The following is a 14,863-nucleotide window of genomic DNA, read 5'->3' on the forward strand; positions in this document are numbered from 1 at the left end:
CTGCTGCATCCACCGGCCGCCGCGTAGGCCACACGTCGCGGCTAGGTTATCGCCAGCCTAACCCCTCGCCCCGTTATAAATCTAATCGGATTTTAAAGCTCTGCGGCAGCACCGGTCATCCGATGCGTCGATTGTTACGACGTGGAAACACTGTCGCGATTACCATCCCCTCCAATAATAACCCGCCGCGGATTAAAGTGATCGCGGATTTTCAACGGAGGATCGTTGAAATGATCGATCCAGCCAACGGGAGGGAACTCTGGCTTAACCGGCTTTTAATAGGATTCCATTTCGTTAAATAATCGCCGTTTCTCGCCGGGTCTTTAAATTCGCGTTCTATGGTGGGATATATGTCGATGCGTTTAATAAGATTTAATTCGTTTCTAGCGATTCGTTGATTAGAAAACGTGATAATGACGTAGACGTTTATTTTTACCAGAGTTAACACTATACAGGTACTGTAATATAGACACCACGATTAGTGATTATCACGAAATAGTGATTAGCAACCGATAGGTGATTAGCACTCTCGCGTCATTTGCGATTACAATTCTAACGCATTAATATCACATCACACTGTCAGAGATGTGTTGAAAATTTTGTACACATTCTAACGAAGGTTTTTGCATTTAAAAAATTGCAGAATTTTTACATTTTTACATTTTCTATTTTGTTTGTATATGAAATGACAGCTCTTTGTACTATGCATTGTCAGAAACTTTAGCTTTCTTAAACCTGTTTGGCGCCATGAAAAGGGGATATTTATTGCAACATTTTAAAAGAAACGTCTTTGATAATTGTTTATGATCGTTCCAAGTATCTTTTCTGATGCACAAATACAGTATATTTTACTTTTCCGTGGGAAAAATTTTATAAACTACCCTTATGTTTAGAGAATTGTTTTAAATCTTATCACGTGAAAGGAAATTATCAAACGTACGTACGTGTTTAAAAATATAATTAAATATAATTATAATATATAATAAAATACTTAAATATAAAAAATATATATAATAAAATACTTAAATATAATAAAAATATATAATAAAAAATTAAGTATAATTAAATATATTTTGTTATTATTTATTTCAAGTTTTTAGTATACAAATGTTTAGAACCTCTTCGTGATAATACAATAGAGCTTTAATTTCTATCCTCATTCTGCATTACTTTCACCAAAAAAGTATCACTCGCTCATGCTCATGCAAAATATATCGTCAGTTTGTATAATAATAGAAGTAAATGCAAAATTTTATTGAGTGACTGAAATCCCCGCTATGTAGTACATAGCGAGCGTCAATCATTAGGCTAGTACCCAGCAATTATCAGACGTTAAATAACTATAGTTAAATAACACCACTCGTCTGAGAAAAGGTTAATCCTGTTCATTTGTGTTATTGATTTCGTGTCTTTTGTAAATCGTGTTACAAGTAGCAAGGAATATTAAAAATACATCTGAAACCTGTTCCGTTATTACAATGTCTAGGAATCACAAATAGCTGAAGATGTCCTGATGATCTTCGCAGATCATTGTCAAATTCCCCGAAAATTCCCTCCCGGAAAGTCCGTCGAAGGAACCAGCGTCACGTAACGTCCTTCAGCGGAGAGTTCGGGTCGAGATATCGCCGATGAGATCGGGATTGACCTACATAGATGGAAAATTATGGTGGTCGTCCGGAGCGACGCCGAGGGCAGAGCGCATTGCAATACGTACTCGTCTAACGTCGTGATCGTTGCGCGTCAGTGTTTGATCTTGGTTAGCCTTGATAATGCCCTCGTAAGTTCTCCGGGCCGCAGTCATATTTCCTCAGCGAGGAACGCATCCCTTCGGGGCAAGCCTTCCCGAACCGAGAGGCTGGCACGTCGTTAATCAACAGGCTTAGCAGAGACGCGGGCGGGAAAAATAAAAACTTCCGAGCTGAACGTTTGACAAGCGTTCGACACGAAGAAACGAGGACCTCGTAATCGAATCTAGATTACATCCATCCCTCCCCACAGTCCCACTCCGTGCATTATATCGTAATATAAGTTGACGTAGAAAGTAAGAAACCGTGTTGCCGATTTAACACGAGATTAAATTCCTCCACGTCTTCTTCCGTTCGCTGCCGGCTCTCAATCGGACAGAAGCTGAACTTCAATCAATTTCTGCTCTAACAAGCCAGGAATTTCGCGTTTCTCGTTGCTCATCGGTGTTTGCGATCTCGCAGCGAAAGATTTGAAAGAGAGAGAATGACCTCTCCGCGGAACGACAAAATAAATCGAAACGGGGTAACAAACCATCGGCCGTCGTGCTAAACAGCCCAACGTGTAACAAACGCGGCCACTCTCATAAATTCGGCCGGTGTTTCCCGAAGTAGGTAATGCCCGGAAACGATTCGCCGTTGTTATCGTAATCTTCCATCGCAATTACGCCCCGATATTTGCCCGAAAACAATGCAAATGCGTTATGCGCGTATGCACACGGATAAATTGTAAGAGAAATAAGTTAAGCGCGGCGTGTGTGTGTCCGCGCGCGCGTTATGACCAATTCGTTTCGCTATACGTAACTGCAATGCGGTTTTCCCCTCGTCGACGGCTAAAGTGCATAATCAGGGGAAATGTATACGTGTAATCAATGAAATTGCCAGATAATATAATTGACGTTGCTCGGCAATACGGTGTGTGCACGCTTAATAAAAAACACGCGCCACGTGGCTGTTCGCCGACTGCGAATGTGTGCCGGTACATCAATTTTAACGCGAGCGTTCGAGACACCGAGAGAGAAAAGATCGCGACTACGCGAGCATTCCGTGTAATAAGTGGCGTCAGTTCGATGATTTAGATGTAAATCGGTGTAGATCTACGCCAGTGTAGATCGACCAATACCGCGCGGACATCCTTTAAAATTTAATGCTTAAACAAATGAGTCGAATCGAGCACGTAATATAATATAATATAGAATCGCCGCATAATGTATTGATGCACAATTTATTGTAGGATTTACGTGTCGGTCAATTAGCTGCGAGTATATTGAACTTCGTACCATTTTGCAGTACTTTCATACCATTGCACAAATATAGAATCTGATACAAACGCTTGCTCGCAGTTGGAAAATTAAGGATACCGCGCGTAATACCTTTTCGTAATTACTGTGTGTTTGAACTCGGGAGGAGAGAAATATTGAAACATTGTCGTTATTATTCGATATTACTATAGACGCCCTAAATATAACCGAGCGTTAAAAAATTCGAGCATAGATATTCGAAGCGCGTAAACACCGGCAATATTTTATAATTCCATATTCCACACGATACGACCTTTACGATGCTAATATTTACCATATCGAACCACTCGATACCGGAAGCTTGTAAAAAGTAAAAATTTACAGTACACGGGTTACGAGAAGGTTCAACACGAGAAGCGAGAGGAGGCGGCGTTTATTAAAATCAATCACGAGAAGAGGACATGTACTCGTCCCTCGTTACACACTCGACCCTCAACTGCGAACGGTATAAAATACCGAGTAGTAGTGGCGCTCCTCGCAATTTAACAGCATTTGAAATATCGCGGATGGCGTGGCGGGATATTAAGAACGTTGCCAACAATTTCACGGTCCATTGTGCCAGAAGACAGTCGAAGAGAACGCCGTAGCGCGTATCGACTCTCCCTGTACATTTCTCGCTGAGAAATCATCCGCGATATAACGCGTTGCTTTATCGAGCCGCGTCGTGTCGTTCGACGTGAAAATAGGCCGAGCTCGTTACCCATCCACGACAAATTGCTATCATTTAACGTTGCTAAAAGATCCCTGCTGGAACTGCAAAACTCTCTCTCTCTCTCTCTCTCTCTCTCTCTCTCTCTCTCTCGTCATTTCTGTTCCACTCGTGTCTCGTGAGTATACAGACCGAGGGCGAACGAGTGGAATCGCGCCAAAAAAGTTTCCAGCAACTCGAGTGCCTCGCTCGATTCGAAGAACACGAGGAGAAAACATCACGTGCCGCTGACTCTGCCGCTGGTAACCGACTCGCGACACTGCTCGTTGAGAAAAACAATCCGGAAAAACGGCAACTTCGACTCACCCTGATTCCTCTGTGACTCCTGCCTGGCCGACCTTCAGGTAGCTCGCCGATGAATGGAGCATCGGGAGGGAGACGGGCCGGTGTCGCGATACCACGTTTCCGGATCGTTCCAATCTGAAATCAGAAAACCACGACGTGTGTAATTGGTGTTCTAAATTGAATAATTACAATGTAACTGGCGTTCTAAATTAAACAGTGTTAACTTCTTGCGCTGGAATGACGTGCCACGCACGTCGAGAATTTTTTGTCCCAACATTTTCTTAATTTTAAGTATATTTAAATATTAAAGGCAAGTATATTTAAATGTAACCCAGGCAAAACAAATGATAAATTTATTACGTCTTATCGTTTCTATCCAGTGATATCATACCGACGAGTTCAAAAGAAAGAGAAAGCGACGAATTATTGTGTACGGTTCGGTCACTCGTTATGGTCCGCAATCAGTTGCCAGCGCAGCGGACTAATGTAAATGTTCTAAATTAGAGCCGGCTAACTGGCGACCTGCCCCCACTTTCCTGATCGCTAGCGCTACCCCCTCCACTACATTGAAATTTCCTCGCCGTGCATGAGCTGCCCCACTCTCTCTTTGTCCGATGACTTCCCTACCAAGCAAGAGAGCCCGCGAACCGCCAGTTAGCCGGCTTTGTTCCAAATTAAATCGAGCGACGCTGATCGACTTGAACAATTTAAAACACCAATTAATGACACGATTAAAATAACGTACGCGTGTACACGCAGGTTTGTAACGGAATTTCGCTGAGCGAAATTCTCTTGTCGGAGCTGATTTTGATTTATGACTACGTTATTGGTTGTTAGTTAAAGTACCACTCTAACGTTCAAGAACGACTCTATCGCTCGAAGTGAACAGAAGCGAGCAGTTCCAACGAAATTTAAAAGACTGACGTAATATCAAAAATAATTCTCCAATTTCTCTGGATACGCCTGTACGCTTTACAAGTATGAACATGCAAATATATTTATCAGAGAAATTTTGCTCCAAACATGGAGAAAACAGGATCACGTTCGAATGGCGATCCTCGGTCATGTTCAAGGAGCTGCACAGTCGCAGCATTTTGGAACTAGAGTTTCTGGTCGGAGTATCACGTATCCGGATATTCCGATTCCCGTCGATACAGCAATATACTTGCCTGGTTACAATTTCTGATCGGCTTATATACCCACAGACGCCGACCGCTCCGAGACCGACAACGTTGCGAGCAAAAGGCCGTGCAATTGTCTCTCACCTATTACCCTGCGAGTGGTGCAATCATCACTGGTGAAATTCCAGATCTCTGCAAGCCTGATGGTCTTTCGTTTCGACCACCTACCCCTACCCCCCGTTTTATTCTCGTTTCCTCGTCACTCGTGTATAAATCACGTCACGCGGTCTCGGAAACGTTTCAAACGCGTGGAATACACGTACAAGGTACGCCAGGTACACTCCATTTTCGACGATGTACGTTTTATCGCCTCGCGGTCCAGCGAACCTGAGAGCTCTGATCCGCCGCCACCGCGCGAGAAGGGAAGCCGAGAGTTTGAAAACCGGTCGACTGGCTCGAGTATTACTCATGATTCAACGACGCCGTCCCGCGATAGAACTATAAATTACAGTTACTTTGCTTCGAAAACCGGAAACACCCGGTCCGTTCCTCCATGGCCACGTATCCTACAAATCGTCTTTCGCTTCCTTTTCTCTTCGATTGTGTCAGGAATTCTGTAAATGTAGATCAAATGCGTTCCACGAGCCACGTTGAAAGTGGTAATTTAAATCTCGCGGACAGCCGAGCGTATATTTTGCAAAATGTACCAAATGTCTTCGAATTCTTCCGTTCTTTGTTGTTCTCGCTGTTAGCGCAAGAATATTGAACGTTCTTGGGCTCTGAACCACGATTTAGTTGAACGTCGCATTCTTTTGAATGTTTCCGATTAACCCTTTGCGCTGGCAATCGATTGCTGACCATAACGAGCGACCAAATATCGTAATACAATAATTCGTCGCTTTCTCTTTGAACTCATCGGTATGATAGCACTGGATAGAAATTATTGAGAAGTAATAAATTTATTATTTGTTTCGCCTGGGTTATACTTAAATATATTATATACGTCATTCCAGCGCAAGAGGTTAACGTTTGGGAAATCGGAACTTAGAAACATCACGAAGATCGAGATTAACCGGCAAGTCTGTTATGTTTGTTGTCATCGATCGTCTTATCGATGCTTTAATCTACCGTTTCCAGATGACCTATAGCAGAGCAATTAAACAACTCGTCTTTTAAATGTGATTGGCTAGATTGAACCAGCGCTGTTTTAAGGAGAAGCGGTTTAATTCTCACGTTAGAAACGGTTTTCATTCTTGTTAGGCTCGGTTCTGGGAAAAATTAAGATTATAAATCTCCTGAAACTTTCAACTTGTACAGTTTCCATGTCTAATTATTAATAAATGTGATTCTACAAGATATTCGCAAACAAAGTTCATTCGTGCGTTCAATTACCATTCTCAAGTTCAGTTGGACAAGACACATTCGACAGTCCAGTGCTGCAATAATGAACCCATCGCAGAATACCTAGTTCCAGTCGTTGTTGCAACGACAATCGCAATTCTGCATAATTTATATCAGCGTTTTGAAACGCAATCTCGTGATCCGAAATCCTCTAGCGAATCTAGATCTACCTTGTTGCGAGTACGGGGGAGGCGCGTCTTCAGCGCCTGATAAGAGCGTAGGGATCATCCGAACCGAACGGAACCTGCCGAATCGTATCATTCTGTCGCCGGTCTAAACCACGAGGCATTTCGAAAGCCAGAGTATCCAACAGACCAGTCGACTGTCCATCGGTGCAGCAAACCCTTGTTACTGCGAATCAACGTCACCGGCCAGGCCACGGGGAAGTTATCGATATTCGCAGGTGCGAGCGGATCGCTGATAATCCCCTCGGCAAAGCCGCCTCATCCTGGATCACGAGGAAAATGCCAGGAGCTGGCGGCGCCGGGTCGAAGTCCGGGGAACCGGTGCATTTACGTTTCCGCAGGAGGATGGCCAGGTCCGCGTAGCTGCGCGCGACACGAGAATGGCGGGCATCGACATAGCAAAATTCCGCGGCGGACTGTCCTGGTCGAGGAGCGGCCCGTTCGCTTCCAAAGCGCCACCAATCACGCTGATGAACCCCGACACGACAGAAGGCCACGCGTGTGCGAGCGCGTAGCAGCCAGCAGCTTGTCCGTCCTTGCCAACTTTCTGCCTTCGATCGTTCGATCTCGCTCGTCGTCGATGACCGACACCGCTAATTGTCGTCGCTGCAACCCACACACCCTCCCACCTGACGATCGATATCCACGATATCCGCAAACAAAGAGGCACGTTTACTACGACTCTTCCGTGACTCTTCTTCCCTTTTTCATTCTCCACTCCACTCGTGTTTTTCCCTTTTTGTTTTCCCTCTTTGTTTCTCTTTTTTTTCTTTTTTTTTTTTTTTTGAATTTTTTATTTGCACTACTCTCTGCTAGGGGGCTAGTTACTCTACGATTGATCCACTCTGTCCCGATCGTCGATTCCATGACTGTTTGCGCAACGTGCGCCACGAACTGATTCACTCGGCCTCGTACGGCCCGTGAGAAGGGACGTGACCCCGCAAAACTGCTTGCCTCGCCAAATTCCATTACCTTTCTACGCCGTAATCTGCCGACGGAACTTTCTCTTGATTCGAGCTACACAGTCGGGTGTCACGTAAGGCTATTGTTGAGGTCGACGCCTCATCCGAAGATTCTGACCCCAGGGACATTGTATGTCTGTGTGTATGTATTCTCGACGAATACGAAGCGAAGAAACGGAGGAATCTGAATCGAGATTTTCGTTCCGTCTATTACAAAATTATTGTGGAATTTGCTCGTTGCTCGGAATTTGTTTCTGTGCGTCTGTTTAAAATAAAAACGAATGTTTAAAATAAAACTTTAATTTTACCTTTAAATATATCTTCTTTTAATCCTTACTCTTGAATTACATTTAATTATAAGAATAAGAATCTTTAATTCTTAAACAGCGATACACACTTCGGGAATCATTTTGCTCAATAATTGAGGTGAAATTGTAGTCCTAAATTTTGAGTCTTCGTAACTCTTTCCTACTGCTAAAAACTTTAGTGTTGCAAATAGTCTCTCCTGCACTAACGGCGCCTGCACCTTTCAATCTTTGAGTGAATTTTGCTCAAAGGATAATAAAAAAGCAGAGTCATCCATAGGCAGATAATTTCTATAATCACTAGGTTCATTTGTCTTCAGCTCTTTTGATAATTGGAAAATCTATTTCTCTGGATTAACAATTTTTAACTCATTTTTTTTTTTTTTTTAATATAATTAACCTCCTATTATTAACAGTAATATTGGAGCTGATGATTCGACATTTTAAAACACGTTTGCAAACAAGGGTATATTTTTATATTTTTTCCTACACCTTCTAATTTCTCGAATATTAATAAATTATTTATTACAAACCACGTGAGTCTAAATTTTACGTTTTCTCTCCAGGATATTAATATTTTTGAATACTGCGAGCCGTGTCAAATTGCAATATTTTCTCAGTTTTAAGTATATTTAGACGTAACGCTAGGCAAAACAAATGATAAGTTTATTACTTCTTAGTAATTTCTATCCAATGATATCATACCGACGAGTTCAAAAGAAAAAGAGAGCGACAAATTATTGTATACGGTTCGGTCGCTCGTTATGGTCTGCGAACCAGGTGCCAGCGCAAGTGGTTAAAGTTGACGCCTATTCTGACGCAAGGGCTGCGCATTCCGCACACGGACATTCAGTATGTGGACATTCTACATACTGTGAGTACGTTTCGTAACTTCGGGTCAAAACGAGCGAAAACGATCGCGAAAGTTGCAAGACGAGAGAAGATGGATCCAATTGGTTATCCAGTTACTCGACTCGAGTAATGAAGATCTAGATAAGAGGCAGATATCGGAAGATAAGTGGAAAGTTGGAACAGGATGATATCGCAAGAGAGATTGCCTGTCTTGCAATTACTCGGCTTCGACGTGTGCCTCCCCGAATACGGAATAAAACCGCATCGTTAAGGGTTGAAATGCTCGGTAATTGCTCTCGAGTTAGCAGCATGCCAGCGAAAATCAGTCGATTTCCAGGGGTTGTCCGCACCATTTCCCCACCCAAGAGGATTCCCTAACTTGTGTTTACTGCGGATACCTCTAATCGTGTTTGACATTTTCACGCGTAGCTGCTTGGATCGCGAAGCCTGCTCGAATCTCAGCTCTCTTAACAAGTGATGTCTCAACACTTTATCCGCCCGATCATGATGGAATTGCTTACTAACGATCGACTCACGTCGATTTTCTTACGAAACAGTACACACCATTCAATTTGTCGTTAAAAAGCACTAATTTCATCAATGTACACGAAAATGGTATCTTTAATAGTTTCCGAGATATTTTACAAAATATACAACATTTCACACTCGTAATTAACTTTGAGGATAATTTTCACTCCTTCAGCATCGACCATTGCCGATTAAAAAAAAATATGGATCGAATATATTTTTTTGAAAACTACATTCGTGCCAAATTTCATGAAAATCGCAGGAGAATGTGTGTCTATTTATCAAGCTACTAAGCTCAATTACTTGTAAACTAACATTCGTGTAACACCTTAAACGTATAATAATACTCTTCACGAAATGAACTAATTTTTTTTAATATTTCTTCAAAGCGTAACAATCACCCTTATGTAACGAAATATTGCAGAATGTACAGAGAAAAGATGTTCTGTTTCTTTTTTTTTTTTTTGCTTTTCCCACTAGTCATTTGATTCTTACAAGTTTATGATTCTTTCATGTTTTAATTGAAATTATTCAAATCTGAAATTAGTGCATTTTCTTTCGTTCCTCTGCCGTGTGAAATTGCATCGCTATTCAAAGTAATTCGTCCAGAGATACTTGACTCGCAACTTTGTTTCTGTTTTTTTTTTTTTTTTCAGTTCATGCAACCGATCAACGTTCAATTGTACACACGACTGGCGATCAAAGCAGCCGCATGAATCGAATTCAATTTCAAATATGATCGGCCAACGTCCCGAGCAATTTCCCCAGCGACGGAAAGACCGAAGAGCAGTCGAAGTGGGGGGGGGGGGGGGGTGGAGAAAAAAAAATCGCAGAGCGTCGATGATCAGCAGATAAATCGAACGAGATACTGATAGGTTTTTTCAGCGTCGTTAATTGCCAAATAGAATTCCGATAATTTCACGGTGAAGAGGAGGGAGAAAGGCGGCGTCGAACGGGCACACGATATTACGAGGCGATTCTTGTTGCGACTGGTAATAAGAACGAATAACCGGTGGTGCCACCGGGTCGATATCCAGCGCAATTTATCGGATTCGCGAAACGAGATTCCGCGAAGGAACAGGGCTCCGGCTACTGATTTGCGAGGGCTCCGCGTCTTCTTGATTCACGTTCAACGATATCGAACCTTCCCCCTCATCTCTCCCTCACGGCCTGTTATCGGCCATTCCAATTGGAAATATATTCGCGTCGGTTGCTGACGACGCTTTTAACGAAGATCCCTCGAATTCTATTTCCGACCCGGCAAAGATTTCGCTCCACTATTTTGCAACTCGTCGCACGAGTTGATCAACCCGAATAACCGATTGTTCGACCACATAATGTTGGCGAAATACTTGACACTGATACTAAGCGTATACTTAACACGCCGATTTCAAAATTTAATTTAAAATTATTACGTCCATTGTTACTTCTTTCTGTTCGTTTAACTTTATGAAAAATTCTTGTATTAATCAATTGTTTCATCATCTGACCGGTTATGGTAAGAATGGGTATTGTAAAGTAACGGTATGGTTGAGTGTGAAACTATGCTCACATTTTGGAACAAGCATTTCTCCTGCTTCAGAGAGTCTAATTTTAATGATTCGTTTCGAGTTTAAAAGTACACTTACGTACAGATTTCGTTCATATCAAAAGAAACAGGACTGGAGCGCGTCGAATCAAAAAAAGAAATTTGTAACCTGCGATTTAACTTATTAAAATTAGTGAAATCTCAAAGGAACTAGCGAAAGAGATTTTCATCTATTCGTAGAACAGTAAATGATAAATTAAATTGAGTTACATGCATACAAATTGATCTCACAAGAACGAAGCATTGGTAACATCATTATCAGATTGCTTCAATCAAAAGAAAGCTCTTGAATCAAATACAAAGTTAGATGGTTAATAAAAATTTTTATTAATAAATCTATTAATATATTAATAAAAAGGCGTCTAGCGATTACGTTAGATACGTATTCTTTTGCGTGGAACATATTTGAAAACTGTCTAATCTTTTGACTTGTAACACGTTCTATCTATTCTCGAATCACAATTTATTCTATCGACTAATTGTATATTTCTTTCAAATAACCAGATGAAATCTAATAATTAATTGGCAACGAGTTTACTTATCGATTGATTTTCAGAAAGAAAAAGAGGCGAGAGGAATACTGTCCATTACAAATATCGATTTATCGAGAAGAAACGCTAATTGCTTATTTTAATTGTCAAATTCTCATCGTGCACATTGCGTTCGATTTTCTTATTAGATTGTTCGATGAGAATGTCAACGGTTCCAATAATATTGTCGACGTAGCCGCTGTGTTTTTGTTTTCGATGGTACTTCGAACAAAGATACTGCCCCCGCTTAATAGCTTGTTCATTTGATTTTTAAATTGAATTCAAACGGGCAGCGAGAGTAAAATTGCCCACTCTCTAAAGTGTTAAACGCTTTATTTCGTGCGAGACAATCAAGAGAATGCAACGATAATCAAACGTAGTAACAAAGAGAACGAAATTGCAACGTCAAGTTTATTTTGCGGCGCGGTTCGAAACCGGGTGGAAACGAACCGTTTACAAGAAAACGCAACCAAGCGCGACCCGTTCCGACAAACTAATGCTGGCTGTCACTATTACACTCGCCGATCGTGTTATTGCCGATACTGTTATTGTCCAAACATTCGCATAATTTCGGCGAGCGCAAATATTTAGACGCTCTATGAGGAGCATGCACGCCGGTGTGTTTGTGTTTTGCACAATGAAAATGAGGAACAATGAGAATGAAAATTGGCAGGGACGAAAACCGGAGACGAAACGTGTCAACAAATTAGAATATTAACACAAACTCTCGATGATCGAATTTAACTTTTAACAAATTACACGCAATTCACACAAAATTAACTTGCGAGTAAATCGCTTTCTAAATCTAAATCTGCTCGTAAATTTTTCGTAAAAGGTGAGAATGTGAGAATGAGAGAACGCGATTCTTAACTTTGAGCGTTTCAAATTTCCCCCGTAGAGACATAAACATCTGCGATCTAGTAATTAGTTCCTGAGAACGAGACAAAAATTGGTCAATACGTTAACCATCGTGCATCTAAAAGCTCAACTGCGTAATTTATATCGTGCATCGAGCATGTTATCAAAATATCAAACGCGAAATGCAAAATCCACTTGTACTGACGTTGGAAATTCAAAGTAATAATTGAACTCACACGGAAATGGAAATATTTCAGTCAAAAAGAACGATATGGAGGAGAAACGAGGATAACACGCCATTTACCCCCTAACCCATTTACGGTCACGATTGCGATTACGCGAACGAAAGAACAGCAGGATGTGCGGGGAGAGAAAACCCGCCATTATCGCCGTGCCACTTTCCTCGCATTTTTATGCAACAGAGCGAGCACGTTACGGCCATCGCTGCATAAACTATACAATAGTTCGTATTCCAACCGATATCCAGTCAATTTCCATGGGATAACGTCGATACATCAGCCACCATCCGGCAAAAATCGGTTTGTCAACTGCCTTTCGCGACGATCTCGAAAAAATGTTTCTCTGGACAGACATCTTTTCCTTGGGATTTCTCGTTCCTCCGACCCTGTGATTCCAGAAATTTGCATAATCGCGAGCTTTTCACCCTCGATCCCATTCCGATCCGAAACGATAACGATCCAAGATAGCGAACAACGCGCGACGAATCCGTATCGCGAAACTTTCTCTCTTTCGTATCGCTGTTCCCTGAGAAACGAAAAGGAAGGAAAATTTCCAGCACGATTCGTTCGATCGCTCGATCGATACGGCGCGACAGACGCGGACCCGCGGTATTTGCGTTCGGATGAAACACATCGCTAATGGGTTTAACTTGCTCAGAGCGGCGGCACCCAGCTGGAAATTTCTCCGCTGTGTCCGACTCGTCTCGCATTCTGCCCGGCCGTGCTAGGGAATTGGACTATTGGGACGCGCGTCGTTCCACCGCATCGTTTCGTTGCTCGATTTAACGGGAACTGGTTACTCGGGGCCCAAGCCGGCGACAGTGAAATCGCGGCAAACGCACTCGCGAGAGAGACCCGAAGATTGCGTGCCAATCGGATTAAGACTTTTCCGGCGGATCCAGTTCGTTGCTTAACTTTGTTCGAATTCGATCCAGATTTATCAGTTGCTGCTTTCATGGTCGATAAAGATACGTGGATTTTCATTGGGAAAGAAGGTTCGACTGTGAACGTCTTGGAGTCGATATTGTTAGGTCGTTCCAGCTAAGTTCGTTTTGCTTTTTGCAATATTTATTATTGTAGTAAAATTTGAAATATAACTGTAAGCACTGAGTATATGTATAAAACAAATTATCTACAATTATCTACAAATTATCTACTAATATATACTCTATAGCTGTAAATATAGCTATAAGCACTAAGTATATATATATTAAACAAATTATCTACAATACTAATGTATACTCAGTATATATATATAATTATATTTTTTACGCGAGAATAAAATTTGTTCCAGTTTGGTAGATTTGAATTAATTTAAATTAATTTCAATGTGTATGGATAAAAATTTTATAGATAATTTGCTCAGATCATAGGTTTCTCTTAATCTACAACTTCTTCCCACTTTTTAAACAAAGACGTACATATGTATGTGATACCATCGCTGTGAAATTTCTTTGATTTTTCATTAAAATATTTTTTATAAACTTCCTTCATAGCGTCAATATTATCATATTCTTTGAGAGTTAAAAAGTGTTGCAACAATCGAAACAAACGATAATCTAAAAATAAGGATGTGGTAATTCTTAAACCGATAGTCTTCTTCCTCTTTTATCCACTAAACTTCGTTTTCATCCACTAAATTATACCGTCGTCCATCTCAGAACCGAACCTAACACAACTTACATACAAAATGAACCTAACCTAATTTAATACATACAGAGTAAAAGTGTTGCAACAATCGAAACAAATGATAATCTAAAAATAAGGATGTGGTAATTCTTAAACCGATAGTCTTCTTCCCCTTTCATCCACTAAATTTCGAATTATATCGTCGTCCATCTGAGACCCAACCAAACACAACTTACATACAAAGCGAACCTAATTTAATACATACAGAGTAACCTGAACCTAATTTAATACATACAGAGTGATGGACGAAAATATCTTTCGTGTCATTCTCCTTCCCACTTGCATACATACATACAGAGTGAACCTAACCTAGATATAGAGTGAACTTAAATCTAACCCAATACATATAGAGTGATGGGCGAAAATATTTTTCGCATCATTCCTACTCTTTTCAATGTGAAACGCACGTTTATTCATCTCGCTTTATTTCATTTTATGTTTAGAGAATATGAAGATCTACCCGTCACCCGACATTCCATACCAGTTGACGTCTTTGAACTGACTCGAACACGGAACAATCAGTCACACAGGTGATCCTTTCAGCCAACGCCAGAGTGGATAGACTCTG

The 14,863-nt window shown here is 41.3% G+C and overlaps 1 protein-coding gene across 1 annotated transcript in view; it reads right to left on the minus strand.

Moving 5' to 3' along the window:
- Nucleotides 1-14,863, minus strand: part of LOC122529236 — a 348,092-nt gene that overhangs the window by 265,932 nt on the left and 67,297 nt on the right. The window contains exon 2 of the mRNA XM_043655130.1: nucleotides 4,059-4,172. The gene's annotated coding sequence lies outside the window, so the exon portion shown is untranslated. The remainder of the gene's footprint in view (nucleotides 1-4,058; nucleotides 4,173-14,863) is intronic.

This window comes from Frieseomelitta varia, unplaced genomic scaffold (genome assembly GCF_011392965.1).
Source record: "Frieseomelitta varia isolate USP_RPSP 00005682 unplaced genomic scaffold, Fvar_1.2 scaffold_281, whole genome shotgun sequence".
NCBI lineage: Eukaryota > Metazoa > Arthropoda > Insecta > Hymenoptera > Apidae > Frieseomelitta > Frieseomelitta varia.